This window comes from Schistocerca americana, chromosome 8, assembly GCF_021461395.2.
Source record: "Schistocerca americana isolate TAMUIC-IGC-003095 chromosome 8, iqSchAmer2.1, whole genome shotgun sequence".
In the NCBI taxonomy this organism is placed as follows: Eukaryota; Metazoa; Arthropoda; class Insecta; order Orthoptera; family Acrididae; genus Schistocerca; species Schistocerca americana.
This window is the reverse complement of record NC_060126.1, coordinates 86416528-86432475: the sequence shown is the minus strand read 5'-3', so window position 1 is coordinate 86432475 and position 15948 is coordinate 86416528.

Here is a 15948-nt window from a genome sequence, read left to right as displayed (position 1 = left end):
AATCGAGCCGTTGTTTACCAGAATCAGTTACAGAAACGCTACACTCGAAGTGAAAAATAATGAAACTCATGATCTATAAAACACACACTTTACCCATGACAATTAAGTAAATCTGTTTGATTTCAAAAACATGAGAAGAAGAAAGAATTACACTACTTATGAATGCGAGTGAATTGTGACAGTAGTAATAAAAAGTAATGAACTCCCCTACGTGAGTGTAAGTGTAGAGTGATGATTCGTTGAACGGCGTCGTCAAGTCGACTACAAAAGATTTGTCACCGTCATTCAAGGATATTGTGTAACAGAACATCATGAAAGAGAATCCACAGCGTTCCTAGATATCAAATGATGTGATAAATAGTAATCTCTACGTAAACTTTTCGTTATGTTTTTAGTTTAAGACTTTTTCTGTGCTAGCTCAGCTTTCTTATACCACTTACTTCTTGTCTCCTCTCCTGTCTGCACGGAAAGCAGAAGAAGGTATTGTTAATCACTCTAAAACTTAGATTAATTACATATGATTCAAATTAGCGTTACTTTTGTTCAGTACTGGTAACATTTCCTATCCTAAGATTATTTTAATTTTTTTTTCCAAGATTGTAGCGGTGAGTGCCAAATGAAATTAGTTTTGCTAATAGAGTGGTGTTACTGAAGCTAAAAAGAAAAAAGGAATTATAATATTATCATATGCCATCAGTGAATCTTTTATCTTAATGTATGGTAAAAACTTAAAGTAAAGTCGTATGGCATGAATGGCTCCCAGACCGCAAAAGGCAGGTTCAGCTTCGTAATAGGAAATGTTTTCCCTAGTCTACGCGCCCGAAGACACCATTCCGTCACGAGATATGAGCTGTGTATGTAAGTGTATCTGCTAAAGTCTTGGTGACTATAATGATTTGTGTGGTGTGTGTGTGTGTGTGTGTGTGTGTGTGTGTGTGTGTGTGTGTGTGTGTAATATAGTGTGATGTTCGTGTTGGATGATGATGAAAGAAAGGAGAGGGTGAAACACGCCACCGGCCGTCACATCGTCTGCTCCTCTCGAATAGTACCAAGCTTTAATAATTCAAAAGGTATCTCGGGAAAAAAAGGCAACAAAAAATAAAGAAAGGGGACAGTCGAGTTTAACGTCCCCTAACCACGCGAAGGGGTCTGTGTTCGATTCCCGGCCTGGTCGGAGATTTTTCTCTGCTCGGAGACTGGGTGTAGTGTTGTCCTTCCATTTTTACTGTCGTAACTCACATTAATATTCAGGTGACTGGATGGGCTAGCCCCGAAAGCCAAGAAAGTGAAAAAGAAGGAAAGTGTCGCATGCCCTCACTTTGTGACACATTGGGGAAAGGTATGGAATTAATCCAAGATAATGGCGCCAGAACTGGTTAATATAGACCTTAGGCTAGCACCTCTCCTGCCCTTGCCTGCCAAGTACTGGCAGTGAAAATTTCATCCATCAGCAGGATTCGAACAAGCTTACCCCACTGTAGAGCAGGCATGCGTTAGTCACCTCGGCTACGGCATCGGGCTTATGTGTGCTTGGACATTTAATCTCAGCAGGACAGTTTAAGGAGGTGTGGGTGAAACGTAGCAATTATCATGATACAGGCATTTGTGGTTGCTGATGATATTTATTCTTTCACAAAAAAGGTGTTTGCCACTTATGAGTTTGTCACGATACACGAATTTATGTTTGTTGGCTGACAGTTTTTACAGTACATGAATTTTTCTGATTAATCATCAGAATTCTTCTACTGAAACGTGGAAACGAGACGTCAGTCTTCCTCACATGTGTTGTTCCTGAAACAACAGGGAAATAACAAATTAATTAAGCTGAGGATGTGCCTCACTAAATATGGGGAGTGCAAACGGAAGTAGAGAGCTTTAAATCTATAATTTTCTGCTGAATGGTCAATCAAACAATAAATTGTAGACTCAAGCAGAAGAGAGAGAGAAAGGAAAAGAGATGAAGAATAAAAGAGAGAAAGTGAGAAAGAAGCAGAGAAGTTTCTATGAGGACAGATGAAAGTCAGTTCTTCCTTATTGAAAAACCATTTATTACATCGGAAAATAATACAATCTGTCCTGTGAGGAATGCTTTCCCCATTGCACAGCTCGTCCATCCATTCAAGTTAGTGAGTGGTCTCGCTTTGTGCTGCCCTGCCGGGCAACACACTCTAGGAGACACGTTTTACTCTTATACACTCCGACGGAACTACGAAGCACCACTCAAATATCTGTGGAACCTTGTGGATATGTTTAGTATGTGACCAACATTATTTGATCGAATTTTCATTCCATTCACAACAGATGTCAATCAACGACGTTAGTATGAACTGTGGTCTCGACGGACTGGGATCGTGTTCTTTGTGGCTAGGCACATAACAGCCAGCCGTTCTTGAGGATTTTATTATAGTGCCTGAAACATATTCTATGTCAGTTGGCGTTAGTTACATTGCATAAAAACACATAATTGAACGAGGCCCGATCAGTCAGGGTTCTTAAGTTTCAAACGGCCTACGCCGACTTAAGAACAAACGGCACAAGCTAAAAGGCAATCCAAATTCAAGTGGCCTTTCGTTATTTAATAATTACGAGACAATGAGACCTCAATATTCGCCACAATTCCCAGCAGTGTCACCTAAAGGGATCATTTATGATTCTAGGTTCCAATTGGCACTAGCCGCTCTATGGGAATAACCACATAGCCATAGAATAATTCAAATCAGCAAAGGGTGTAACCGTCTACGCATGAGTACACAACGCTCAAAATACTAAAATTTTAATCGATGTGTACCCGCTTTGACATACTTAATTCGATTTTCTTACTTGAACTGACAGTAGCCACTAAAATTGCACACTATGTACAATACAAAATAAATTTATCAATGGTCCAAAGATGGCGCAAACATAGAAAACATGTCGTTTAAGTCGGTGCTTAGCCGACTTTGAACTCATAATTTGAGTCGGCACTAACCGTTTAAATTTTCGAACTATTCGAGCAGCTTATAAAAACATATTACATTATAAATTTAACTCGGCGCTTAGCTGTCTTTAATTTCTACAATCAAATTACCGCTTCAAATCGGCACTAGCCGTATTAATATGAGGAATAGATCAATTTTTTTTAAAATCCATCCCTTGGCCAGATATAACACCAAAAAACTTTTTAAAACAACTTCACGGCTCTAGCCGCCACTAAAGTAAGCAGGTTAACAATTTTTCTGAGCAATTACAGGTACTTGGAAGTTCCAGTTCAAAGCTCTAATGAAGTTAATCGTCTAGCAGGATGTCCTCAAATAAAGGCCTGGATCGACACAATACATGGAAACAAACTTGCATTAACTGGTAATTTAAGTCCAGCCAGTAGCATGAAATAATTTGGAGCTACATGCTTGATACTTAATCCAACATATGGCTACGACTTGTGAATTCATAAGCTCTTGTATCCTACATCATAACATGTGAAAGGTTTTGAAAGTATTCAGTGATAACAATTTAAACACAGAAGTGTGATTTGAGGCTAGACATAGACCATTTTACTGCCATATATTACTCTAAATCAACGTATATGGCAGCAATAGTGCTAGAATATGTTAAAAGTGGCCGTAAGAATAATATAAACAGAGAATATTTCAAGTAGGCGGCTCTCACATGTCAACCAATACCACACATGTGCAAAATATTCCTTGCTAAATTAGATTACCGAACTATATGAGCCACAACTGTTTGAATTGAAAAGTATCAGGAACAAGAACCAATCGGCTACTACCACAGCCACACAACAGACAGTTTAAAGGGCCTGCAGGCACTCTGAGTTTCAGATGTTTTCAAATACAAAATAACTTTGAATACTAGTACATAGGAAATGACTTCTCAGTACAAAACAGTTTAACCCTGATGTGCAACACCTGTTAATTTTAGTCACAGTACTTTACACTTGCTCACTGAGGCCGTGTCCTACGTGAGCGACAGAAGCGACCGACAGCGAGCGACTTCTGGATACGCGACACTCAGCGACAAGCAGCAGCGTCGGGCGAAAAGCTCGGGTGTCCTGAGTGAGAGCGACCACGGCACGCTACAAGATGGCTGCTTAGAGCCAACTGCCTGTTTCTATAAAACAGTGCCCCTAAACTGTAGCATAGTGTAGCTGGAGAGTAAGGCTACAAAGTTACGCTTTCACCTCGTCGTCGGAGTTGAATCGCTTTCGGGCCAAATGTTCTTTTAAACTAGGGAATAGGGGAGCCAATTCAGGACTATAGGGTGGGTGGGTGATTTGTTCCACTGAAACTGTTGCAGGAGAGCAACGGTTTACGAGCGATGTGTGGGCGAGCGTTGTCATGGAGAATGTGTATGCCCTTGCTCAACATTCCTCTTTTCCGGTTCTCAGTTGCCCGTTTGAGTTTTTTCAGAAACTCACAGTACCTGTCAGCGTCAATTGTGGTCCCAGCGATTCAGCTCCGACGACGAGGTGAAGGAAGATTGCCAGGTATGACGTTAACAACTTCCCAGTAGTAAGATTTTAATGTGATATATATATATATATATATATATATATATATATATATATATATATAAAAACTCTTTTAAATAGCTGGCAAATTTTCTCTATGTAAAGGATATTGCAAGGTATGACGTTAACAACTTCAGAATGTCCCCCCCAGGGGGTCCACAACTCTTTTGCGGATACGTGCGTAGCGAGAACGGGACCCCGAGCTAATGTGGCCCTCCTTCCTTTCCGGGCTGCATACCTTCCTTTTCCGCATCCCCCATCTTCTTCTCCCCCCCCCTTTCCTCTGTCTCTTTCCTTCCATTACCCCCACTCTGGGAGTGTGTTTTGTGCCTACGTCCGGAGACGGACGCTCGAAAATGTAACACATTCTTGGCTTTCTCTGCTTGCAAGTCTTTGTCCTTCCTTTGTCCTTCTTGTTTTCCTTATATCTTCTCTTTACCCTTTTCTCCGCTGCAGCGTTTCAGACCTCTCTTCTTTCCTTTCCCTTTCTCTTTCTTCCTCCCTGTGCGTGTCTGAAGGCCAATCCACGCACTTCCATGCGTAGCCGGTGACGGGGTAACGCGTAATTCCCCGCCCCGGGTAGACAGGTAGGACACGTACGTACCCCCTGGTAATGGCCAGGCCCAGGGAGGGGTGATTACCCGAGCTGATACCTTCCGAAAGTACCGATTGGTCCCTCCGTCCGTTTGTCAGGAGGTGTGACCTGAGGTGTGAAGAATCACCTAAGGTGGGAGTGCCCTCAGAGAGGGCCCCCACAAGGGAGGAGCGCGCCATTGGAGACGCCGGTAATCATGGGGGATACTACTGCAATGGTTTCCTCATCTTCTACTATGTCTGCTCACAAGTGTAAGTTCAAAGAGTCTCAGCCACAGACAGTTCTTCCATCGTTGCCACAGTTCCTTGTTGCTTCTCGGTATGACGAGGGTCACGACTTCTCCACGGTCAACCCTTTCATTATTCAGAAAGGTGTTGACGCAATTGCAGGTCCTGTAAAGTCTTGTTCCAGATTACGAAATGGCACCTTGTTGTTAGAAACAGTCAGTGCCCTCCAGGCACATATATTGCTGCGTACTTCACTGCTACACTCCTTCCCTGTCCGGGTGGAAGCGCATCGCTCTTTAAATTCCTCACGTGGGGTCGTTTATACACGCTCCCTCGACGTATTGTCCGACGAGTAAATTCAATACTACCTGTCTGACCAGGGCATAACGGCTGTTCATCGAGTCATGAAAAGGGTTGACACGAACATCGTTCCAACCCGTACTGTCTTCTTGACATTTGACAGAGTTCAACTCCCATCGAACATAAAAGCGGGCTATGAGATAATTTCCGTTCGCTCTTACATCCCTAACCCTACGCATTGCTATCGGTGTCAGCGGTTCATTCATACCAGCCAGTCCTCTTCCAGTCCGGCCAAATGTGTTATGTGTGGCAAGGATGCCCATTAGTGTGCTTGTCCACCTCCATCCCCTCGTTGCATCAACTGTATGGGTGACCACGCTGCTTCCTCAGAGAGTGCCCCATTTTTAAAGACGAAAAGCTCATTTAGGAAACCAGAGTGAAGGAAAAGGTGTCGACCTTCGGTGCTCGAAAATTATTCGCCAGTCGAAAGCCCACTGTGCCTCAGACAGGTAAATACAGCACTGTCCTTGCCTCTCCTTGACCAACAAAGGAGGCGGCCACGCAGGCTTGTGATTTCACCTTTAGTGCCACGGTCGTCAGATCGGCCAGCGCAAAGACCGCCCGTTCAACCTCCCCACTATCACCTGCTCACTCTATGGCTCACCCTTCATTGGGTTCTGCTAAATCTCGAGCCCAAAAGTCAGACACCCGGACTTCCAAAAAAGAGCATACTCGTGAAGATTTTTTACGTACCCCAACATCACAATCATCGGTTCCTCCTTCATCTAAAGATCCTGTTTCCAAGAAGGCTAATAAAAAACCCAGTTCCTCTCCTTCTCCGCCACGGCATGTCTCATCTACAGCACCACCTGTCGGTAGGCGCCCTCACCTGTCTCCTGTGTCGCCGAGGCGCACTGCTGGCGGCCGATCAACCGGCCGATCGCTGGTGGCAGGAGCTGCTCCTAAACAACCTATGGATCAGGATCTACTGCCTTCGGCTGAATGCCGTTCCACGCTGTCGGTCGCAAGCTCTGAGCATTTGAGGGCAACCTTGGTCACATTCTTCCATTTTCTGTCCACCCTATGTCCATTATCCATCGGAATATCAGCGGCATTCGAGCCAATCGGGATGAATTGTCGATCCTCTTACGATCCTACTCGCTGGTCATCTTCTGTCTTCAGGAAACATAGCTGTGTCCCCAAAAACGCTTTGTTTTCCCCCATTTTTAGTCAGTCCGATTTGATCTCCCCTCTGTTGCAGGCACTCCAGCACATGGAGGACTCATGATTCTTCTCCATGATACTCTCCATTATCAACCAATCCCCTTAAACACTTCCTTCCAAGCTGTCGCTGTCCGTCTGTCCCTTTCTGGATACACCTTGTCTCTTTGTACTGTATACATTCCATCGTCCACACCAATGGCACGAGCTGATCTCCTTCATCTTCTTGGTCAGCTTCCACCCCCCTATTTGCTGGTTGGGGACTTCAATGCCCACCACCCGCTTTGGGGATCTCCACATCCTTGTCTGCATGGCTCACTATTGACAGACGTCTTCCACCAAGCGGATCTTGTTTGCCTCAACACTGGGGACCCTACATTTTTGTCTGCCTCCAGGACAAATTACTCTCATTCGGACGTTTCGGTCGGTACTGTTCCGCTAGATCGGCGCTTCGAATGATTCGCCCTTGCTGATACACACTTGAGTGACCACTTTCCATGTGTCCTTCGATTGCAGCCACAACTGCCATATATGCGCCCTCGACACTGGAAGTTTGCCCAAGCCGATTGGACACTTTTTTCGTCTCTAGCGATATTTGATTACCATCACTTTCCTAGCGTCGACGATGAGGTCACTTATCTTACAGACGTTATTCTTACAGCTGCGCAACGTTCAATACCTCGCACCTCCGAATTGCCCCGGCGCCCCCCCCCCCCCCCCCCAGTTCCTTGGTGGAACGAGGCATGCTGTGACGCAATATGTGAGCGGCCACGTGCTCTTCGCGTTTTCAGACACCATCCTACTTTGGCCAACTATAAGCAGTTCCGTGCGCGATGCCGTCGCGTCTTCCGCGATAGCAAGAAGGCAAGCTGGGACTTATTTTCTAGCTCATTTAACACCTTCACTCCCTCTTCGGAAGTTTGGAGTCGGATTCGACGGTTATCTGGCGCGCCTAGTTTCTCCCCGGTCTCTGAGCTCACTGTCGCGCATGATACATTAGTGAACCCCGTCGCAATTTCTAACTCATTGGGTCAACACTTTGCTGAGATTTTGAGCTCTTCAAATTACCCGCCAGCGTTTCTCTCGAAGAAACGCGCAGCGGAAATGCATCCTCTTGCCTTCTCCTCTCAAAATCGAGAAAGCTACAACACTGTTTTCTCCATGCGGGACCTCCAACATGCACTCTTTTCTTCCCGCTCTTCCGCCCCAGGACCGGATGGTATCCACATCCAAACGTTGCTGCATTTACCATACCATAGTCTGCGTTACCTTCTTCGACTTTATAATCGAATTTGGACCGGCAGTACTTTTCCCAGACGATGGCAGGAAGCTATCGTAGTTCCTGTTCCGAAACCTGGAAAGGACAAACATCTCCCCTCTAGTTATCGCCCCATTTCTCTCACGAGTAGTGTATGTAAGGTTTTGGAGCGTATGGTGAATTGCCGTTTAGCTTGGTGGCTGGAGTCCCGCAGTCTTTTAGCACCTGGCCAATGCAGTTTCCGAAAGCATCGTTCTGCAGTTGACCATCATGTTGCTCTCTCCACTTATACCATGAACAATTTTCTCTGGAAACGCCAAACAGTAGCGATATTTTTTGATCTGGAGAGAGCATATGATACCTGTTTGAGAACAGGCATCCTCCGCACACTGTTCTCTTGGGGCTTTAGAGGTCGGCTGCCCCTTTTTTTCACGAATTTATGGCAGAGCGCACATTTAGAGTGTGGGTGAACACTACTCTCTCCTGTACTTTCTCCCAAGAAAACGGTGTACCCCACGGCTCCATGCTAAGTGTTGTACTGTTTGTCATGGCCATAAATCCCATTATGGATTGTCCCCTTCCTGACGTCTCGGGCTCCCTCTCTGTGAACGACTTTGCGATCTACTACAGCCCTCAACGGACCAGCCTTCTTGAACGACGTCTTCAAGGATGTCTCGATCGCCTCCACTCTTGGAGCATCGAAACCGGCTTCCGCTTTTCTCCCAGTAAGACTGTTTGTGTTAATTTTTGGCGTCGTACGGAGTTTCTTTCACCTTCCTTACATCTAGGACCTGTCAACCTTAAGTTTTCGGACTTCGCTAAATTCTTGGGTCTTATGTTTGACAGAAAACTGTGCTGGTCCTCCCACGTTTCCTATCTTTCGGCTCGCTGTCTGCGATCCCTCAACAGCCTCCGTGTCCTGAATGGTACCTCCTGGGGAGCGGACCGAGTGGTCCTTCTCCGCCTCTATCGCGCCTTAGTGCGCTCGAAATTGGACTATGGAAGCATAGTTCACTCCTCTGTTCGGCCGTCTAGACTCTATCCACCACTGTGGATTACGTTTAGTGTCTGGAGCTTTTTATACCAGCCCTGTCGAAAGCCTTTATGCTGAGACTGCTGAGCCTCCGCTGTCCAATCGGCGAGCTGTCCTTCTAAGTCGTTATGCTAGCCATCTGTCTTCCATGCCTGCTAATCTGGCCCATGACATTTTTTTCGACGCCTCCTTGGATTTAGGGTATGCAGGCCGCCCTTGCTCCCTACTACCACCGGGAGTCCGCTTCTGTCAACTGCTCCATTCTCTTTCCTTCCGCTTTCCTAAAACTTTTTTGACAACTTGAGGTACAGCACCGCCTTGGCTCCATCCCCAGACCTACCTGCTCCGTGACCTTTGTCAGTTTCCCAAGGATGGTACCCCTTCACTTGTTTATCATCGGGCATTTGCTGCTCTAAGTGCACAAATGAAGGAAGCCACTTTTATTTTCACTGATGGCACAAAAACATCATTTGGTGTTGGGAGTGCCTATATTGTTGGCGACACCCCAAATCACTTTCGGCTTCCCGAGCAGTGTTTGGTTTATACTGCGGAGCTTTACGCTGTTCTCCAGGGTGTCCACTACATCCGCCGCCATCAGCGGATACAATACGTTATCTGTTCAGATTCTCTCAGCTCTCTCGTCAGTCTCCAAGCTCTCTACCCTGTCCACCCTCTGGTCCACCGGATTCAGGACTGCCTCCACTTGCTCCACTTGGGGGGCGTCTCTGTGGCGTTCCTCTGGATCCCAGGACACGTTGGTATCTGTGGAAATGAGGCGGCCGATATAGCTGCCAAGGCTGCAGTCTCTCTTCTTCAGCCAGCTATTCGCATGATTCCCTTCGCCAATCTACGGAGTGTTTTATGTCGTCGTGTCAACACTTCCCAATAATAAATTGCTGGACGTGAAAGCTCTTCCCTGTGCTTGGACCTCTTCCTCCCGAACGCGTCGTCGGGAGGAGGTAATTTTAACTAGACTCCGTATAGGGCACTGTCTCTTTATCCATCGACATCTTTTAAGTGGCGATCCTCCCCCACTCTCTCCCCACTGCTCTCAGCTGTGGATGGTAAGACACCTTTTACTTGAGTGCCCCTATTTTACTCCGTTACGCGCCCGTCTACAGCTGTCGCCTGATATGTCTTCCATTTTAGCAGATGACACATGCTCAGCCGATCGCGTTCTCGAGTTTATTAGTGTCAGTGAGATGACGTCAGTCATTTGAAGCTCTTTTTGGGGACAACCAACCCGCCTCTACAGTGGTTTTTTAAGCTTTCCTTCTGTTTTTAGTTTCTCCAATTGTTTGAGTTATGTTCCCATTGCTACTGGTTTCCAGTTTTGTTTCTTTTAGCTTTCCCTAAGTCACAGACCAAGCGCTAATGACCGTAGCAGTTATGCACCCTAAAACCAGAAAAAAAACTTCAGAATGACGCCGGCCGCGGTGGTCTAGCGGTTCAGGCGCTCAGTCCGGAACCGCGCGACTGCTACGGTCGCAGGTTCGAATCCTGCCTCGGGCATGGATGTGTGTGATGTCCTTAGGTTAGTTAGGTTTAAGTAGTTCTAAGTTCTAGGGGACTGATGACCAGAGATGTTAAGTCCCATAGTGCTCAGAGCCATTTTTTTTCAGAATGACAAGATTTTAATCTTGTTATATCTATAACAGAACAATTCCTTAAAAAAAAACAAAAAAAAAAAAAAAAACACCTTTAAGTAGCTAGTTTGTACTAAAGCTAAAATAATTGTCTCTCAACAGTTAAATAACTTATATTACACATGCCAGTTGTTACAAGATAAATGTGAATAAGCCAGCACGCAAACCCTCAGACTAAAGGCAGTTTCCAAAAAAATTTTCCTTAGCTCGGTGAGTGAGTGAGACGTCTAAAGGGGCCCGAATCACAATAGGCGGAATAGTTACTGGTGGTCTACAGGGCCACAGCAGATCGGTCCCTGAAACTTCCATTACAAGCCACCACCTCCCTGGGTTACCCAAAACCAGAAGATGTAACAAGGGCAGCGCCTACACAGACACCGAAGCACAGCGACATGCGACACTCACCCTAAATCACCCAATCAAGGTGTGAATGAAACGGTGCGACCAAGAAGCAATTACCACATTCCCGCGGACAGGCAAACGAAAACTGTGGTGTGAAGACCCGAACAAAACCACTAATGAAGAAACTCATACACTTCACTAGAACTTGAAAAACAAAACAGTATTCAACGTCTCACACTCCAACACAGCGCCGTGAACACGTCGCACTTCCAAATGCTTGTCAGAGCCAACCGCTGCCAGTGATTTCAACGGTCGATAGGAAGACATACGGTCCCACGCGCTGATTTCTGCACTACGGCTTCTAACCTTCATAAGCCACGTACATGCGGGTAAGGCAGACTTAGCCCCTGACAGCCAAGAGGTCGGGGAAGCACGTGGCGTGCAGTTGACGACCACCAACAACAGGGCCCCGCTCGCGGCACCACCTCTCTCGATAACCGCGCAGTACGTACTCCCCGATCGTCACACGCGACCGTACACTTGCTCCACCTCCCGCCAGAGACCGGTAGCGATCCCAACAGCGCGCCAAACCGAAAGCGCCACCGCAAACACTAGACGCGAAGTGAAAGCACTCCGCCTGGCGCGCTTTGCGAAGAGCCGGACACAACTACGACTCAGACGTCCGGCGCAATTGCCGCTCACAGAAGCCGCGGAAGCACCGCAAGGAAACGCCATTGCCAGCCACGCGGGAGCGGTAAACGCGTGACGCTGCCAGTGCTCACGAGGCGGCCACAGCGGAAGCGGCTGCACCGTTAGCCGCCGCCACGGAAAGCCCGCCGGCTGCCCCCGCCCCTGCTCTGGCCACGGCCGGCGCAGGGAGCGTGGGAGAGGAACGCCAGCTGAGCTCCGACTCAGACGGCGAAAGTACAGTGGAGAGTGAGGCAGCCATGGCCCCCGCCCTAGAGCCCTACAGCCCAGGCCGGGCCCAGCGCCGACGCCGCCACCCCGATGCGTGAGCTTACCATCAAGAAGAAGTCACGAAACTGACACGTATTCTGAAAGCGTCCCGGCTTCGCGAAAAACTAAAAAGTGCTGAAGCAAGCGACGAAGCCTCAGTCGAGAAAAAGATGAAGGAAGACAAGATGGACGTATCTGAAGCAGAGGAGTCAGACACGACATCTGCCAGCACCAACCCCCAAAGCAGAGGACGTCGTCCTCAGGCCAGAACGGCCACAGCACGCCACAGATCCGCCTCCACAAACCGCCCAAATGTAACTGGGCTCAGTATACAACGTAATTATGTGCAATGTGAACCGGATCACCGCCGCACTAACGTTAGACGTCCTTCCCGACTTCCTGCAGCACAAAGCCGCAGGAGGTGGTCACGGTGGCAATAGAACAGGTACCGGGATATTACGTCATCTGCAAAATCGACGTAGAAACTCGCTGCGGAACTGCTACCTTCGTCAGACACGGCTTCAAAACTGCCGACGTGAAACTGATGTCCGACGGACGCGGACTAGCGGTGAAGGTAGAAGACACTCTATTTGTAAATATCTACGCTCCGTCGGGATCTGAAAACAAGCGTGCCAGAAGCAAGTTCTTCAACGAGGACATCTGCGAGCTGCTACTCCACAAGAACGTCGTGCTGGCAGTTGACTTCAACTTTGGAATTGCACCCGAAGACCAGATCCCGGTACCTAACTTGTGCGCCGAACTGCAAGAGTCTAAAATTAGCAGACTCTTGGCGTCTACTTCACCAAGACCACACAGAATTCACGTACCTTATAACTGTGGCAGAAGCAGAATCGACAGAGTCTATGTAAACAGAGAGGTGGCCGCCTCTGTGACACAAGTAGAAGTCTGCGCTGTAATCTTCTCAGACCACTGCGCATATCAGTGCAATCTCCGACTACCAAGAAGAAAGCTGCCAGCAGGAAGAGGGACGTGGAAGCTCAACAAAAGCCACCTCACGGACGCAAGGCAGGAAATTGTTGACACGATTCATGCGTGCACAGAGAGGCTAGGCGAGTATAATTCTACCACTGATTGGTGGGTAGAACACGCCAAACGCAAATAAAAATGTAACTGATAAGATACAGCGCTGAGAAGGCTTTTTGGAAACGAAACACGGCAGACTTCTACACAAGATGCTTACAAGACGCAATGGACGCCTCTGCGGAAGACGAACTGCTTCTGCCGCCGATCAGAAGGCTCGAGGCACGTATACTGAGACTGAAAAGAGAACAAATGAAAGGTGTCATCCCCCGCAGCCAGACAAAGGAGGAGATGGAAGGTGAACCTGCCACGCTGCACCACATGCACGGGGGTAGACAGAGGGCAAACAGCAAACAAGTACGGGATCTCGTTGGCAAGGACGGGAACAGGCTATCGACGAAGAATGCCACGTCGAAGACCGTTTCAACGACTTGTTCCGAGGGCGAGGATCGTTCGAGAAATCCACCGGATCATTACCAGTGCAGACCGGGCACTTTTAACTGAAATATGACTGAAGACGATGAAACGTAGGACTTAGCGAAAGCAGGATAGGTATGGACGGGGCCTAATCAGTTACGGTTGGTTGCACAGAAAACACAAACACTTTATTTAAAAAAAAAAACTCTCAACAATCATTTTTAAATTTATTTTGCTACACTCGCGGCTGAAAGCTTTATAAGAAGAATTGCAAGTTATTGTCGGCTGAAGGCCCAAAGCAATGTTACACGCAATCAACGGCCGAAGGCCTGATTAAGAAGGTTACAAATTATTCGTGGACTGAAGGCCATCAGCAATTTCAGAATACAGAAGGGCTGAAGGACTGAATTACAAATAAGGTGGACAATTACACTTTACAAATACAAAAAACCCTCTTAATCTTAATAACTTGTAACAAGCTATAGTGATGGCGGAAGGCCTCACTAAAACAGGATTGAAAATTATTTGTCGGCTAAAGGCCAAAAGCATTGTTGCAAACAATTAATGGCTGAAGGCCTGATTAAGAAACGATTCAAAATTATTGAGGATTGAAGACCACAAGCAATTTTCAGAATACTGAACGGTTGAAGGCCTCGATTACAAGTAAGGAAGGCAGTTGCACGTTAAAATACTAAAACCTTTTAAAATGATCTTAACGAACTGTAACAGGCTATAGTGACGGCTGGAGACCTTATTAAGAGCAAATTGAAAATAATTTGTCGGCTGAAGACCACAAGTAGTGTTACAAACAATTAACGGCTGAAGACCGGAATTACAAATGGGGAAGGCAATAGCATGTTAAAACATTAGGATAAATCTTAAACAATTATGACAACTTATCCAAATAAGACGGAGTGATCCATAGACAGTGCTCCAAGAATCGACCTGAGGAAGGTGACTACAGCTGTATAAGCGGTGAGGCAGGCAGCCAAGAGTTGTGCTCACGTAACAGGATGGCAACACACACAAGGGGTAGCTTAAGCGCCGACCGACCGACCGACTAACCAATCCGCCTAATGTCCGATCACCGGTACAATGAGGTTGGGGGGTTTGGGTTGTTTGGGGAAGGAGACCAGACAGCGAGGTCATCGGCCTCATCGGATTAGGGAAGGATGGGGAAGGAAGGCGGCCGTGCCCTTTCAAAGGAACCATCCCGGCATTTGCCTGGAGCGATTTAGGGAAATCACGGAAAACGTAAATCAGGATGGCCGGACGCGGGATTGAACCGTCGTCCTCCCGAATGCGAGTCCAGTGTCTAACCACTGCGCCACCTCGCTCGGTGGTACAATGATGGAATGTTTTTAGGCAAGGCCGAAGAGACGGACAGCACTACATTTTCATGAAAACACCCAAGGCCGAAGGATACACTAGAACCAAGGTCTCCCCGAAACATATGCACAGTACAATTCAAGAGGCTTTGGAACTACAAGCCGTGTTGGACAGCATCAACACGGCGAGGAAAGGTAGACTGCCGCAAAAGTATGCTGACCTCCAGAGCAGGTAACTGGGGCGTTAGCGGCCACAAGGCACCGCTGGTTGCACTTCACTAATAAGAATAGTACTAAATCCAAATAAGTCCATGACTTCCCCAAAGCGCCCCATTCTGCTCTCTCGCGATGTCTAATGACTAATGAAGTCGCCGGTATGGAGTACATGGCAGTAGGTGGCAATAGAATGCACCTAATATGAAAAACTTATGTTTTGGGGGCTGTCCGGATACTTTTGATCACACAGTGTACGTGAGGTTGTGCAGAATTAGTATTTAATTTAGAGGTAACTAGACACTTCAACAAGAACAACAAGTAACAGGATTACCGTTGCCACAACTTAACAATATCCTCTAGTCTCCTGAACGTTCAATGAACGTTCCCAACTGGCCATGGTTGATTGGCTAACGGAGATGAGTGCCTTCAGTAACTGCTTCCACAACATTACTGATTTAATAACAGTTCACTGAAAAACAAGTCTTAAAACACTTCATAGAAAGGCCGCAATGTATCACGAAACGCTGAGCAAAGCAAATACATTTGAATAATTAGCGGAAGGTTTGCGGCAGAGATACCATAAGCAGAATAGTGCTAGGATTTTAAAGAAAGGTTGAGTGGGTTGATACAGAACTCAAATAAGATTTTGGAGATTTTTTTCAGTCAGAATCCGTATAGTACATGCTAGGCATACGAGTTGACAGGGAATCCAGAAACGGATCGCATCGTACGCAGAGACGCAGAAAACAGAGCTACCGACGTGTTTCTGTGAGGAATTCATGCAGAGTTTCTGTGAAGAGTACGAATGGAAAATCCAGAGGGGCCATAAGGAAAAAGAACAGGAAGCAGGGTAATGGAAACGA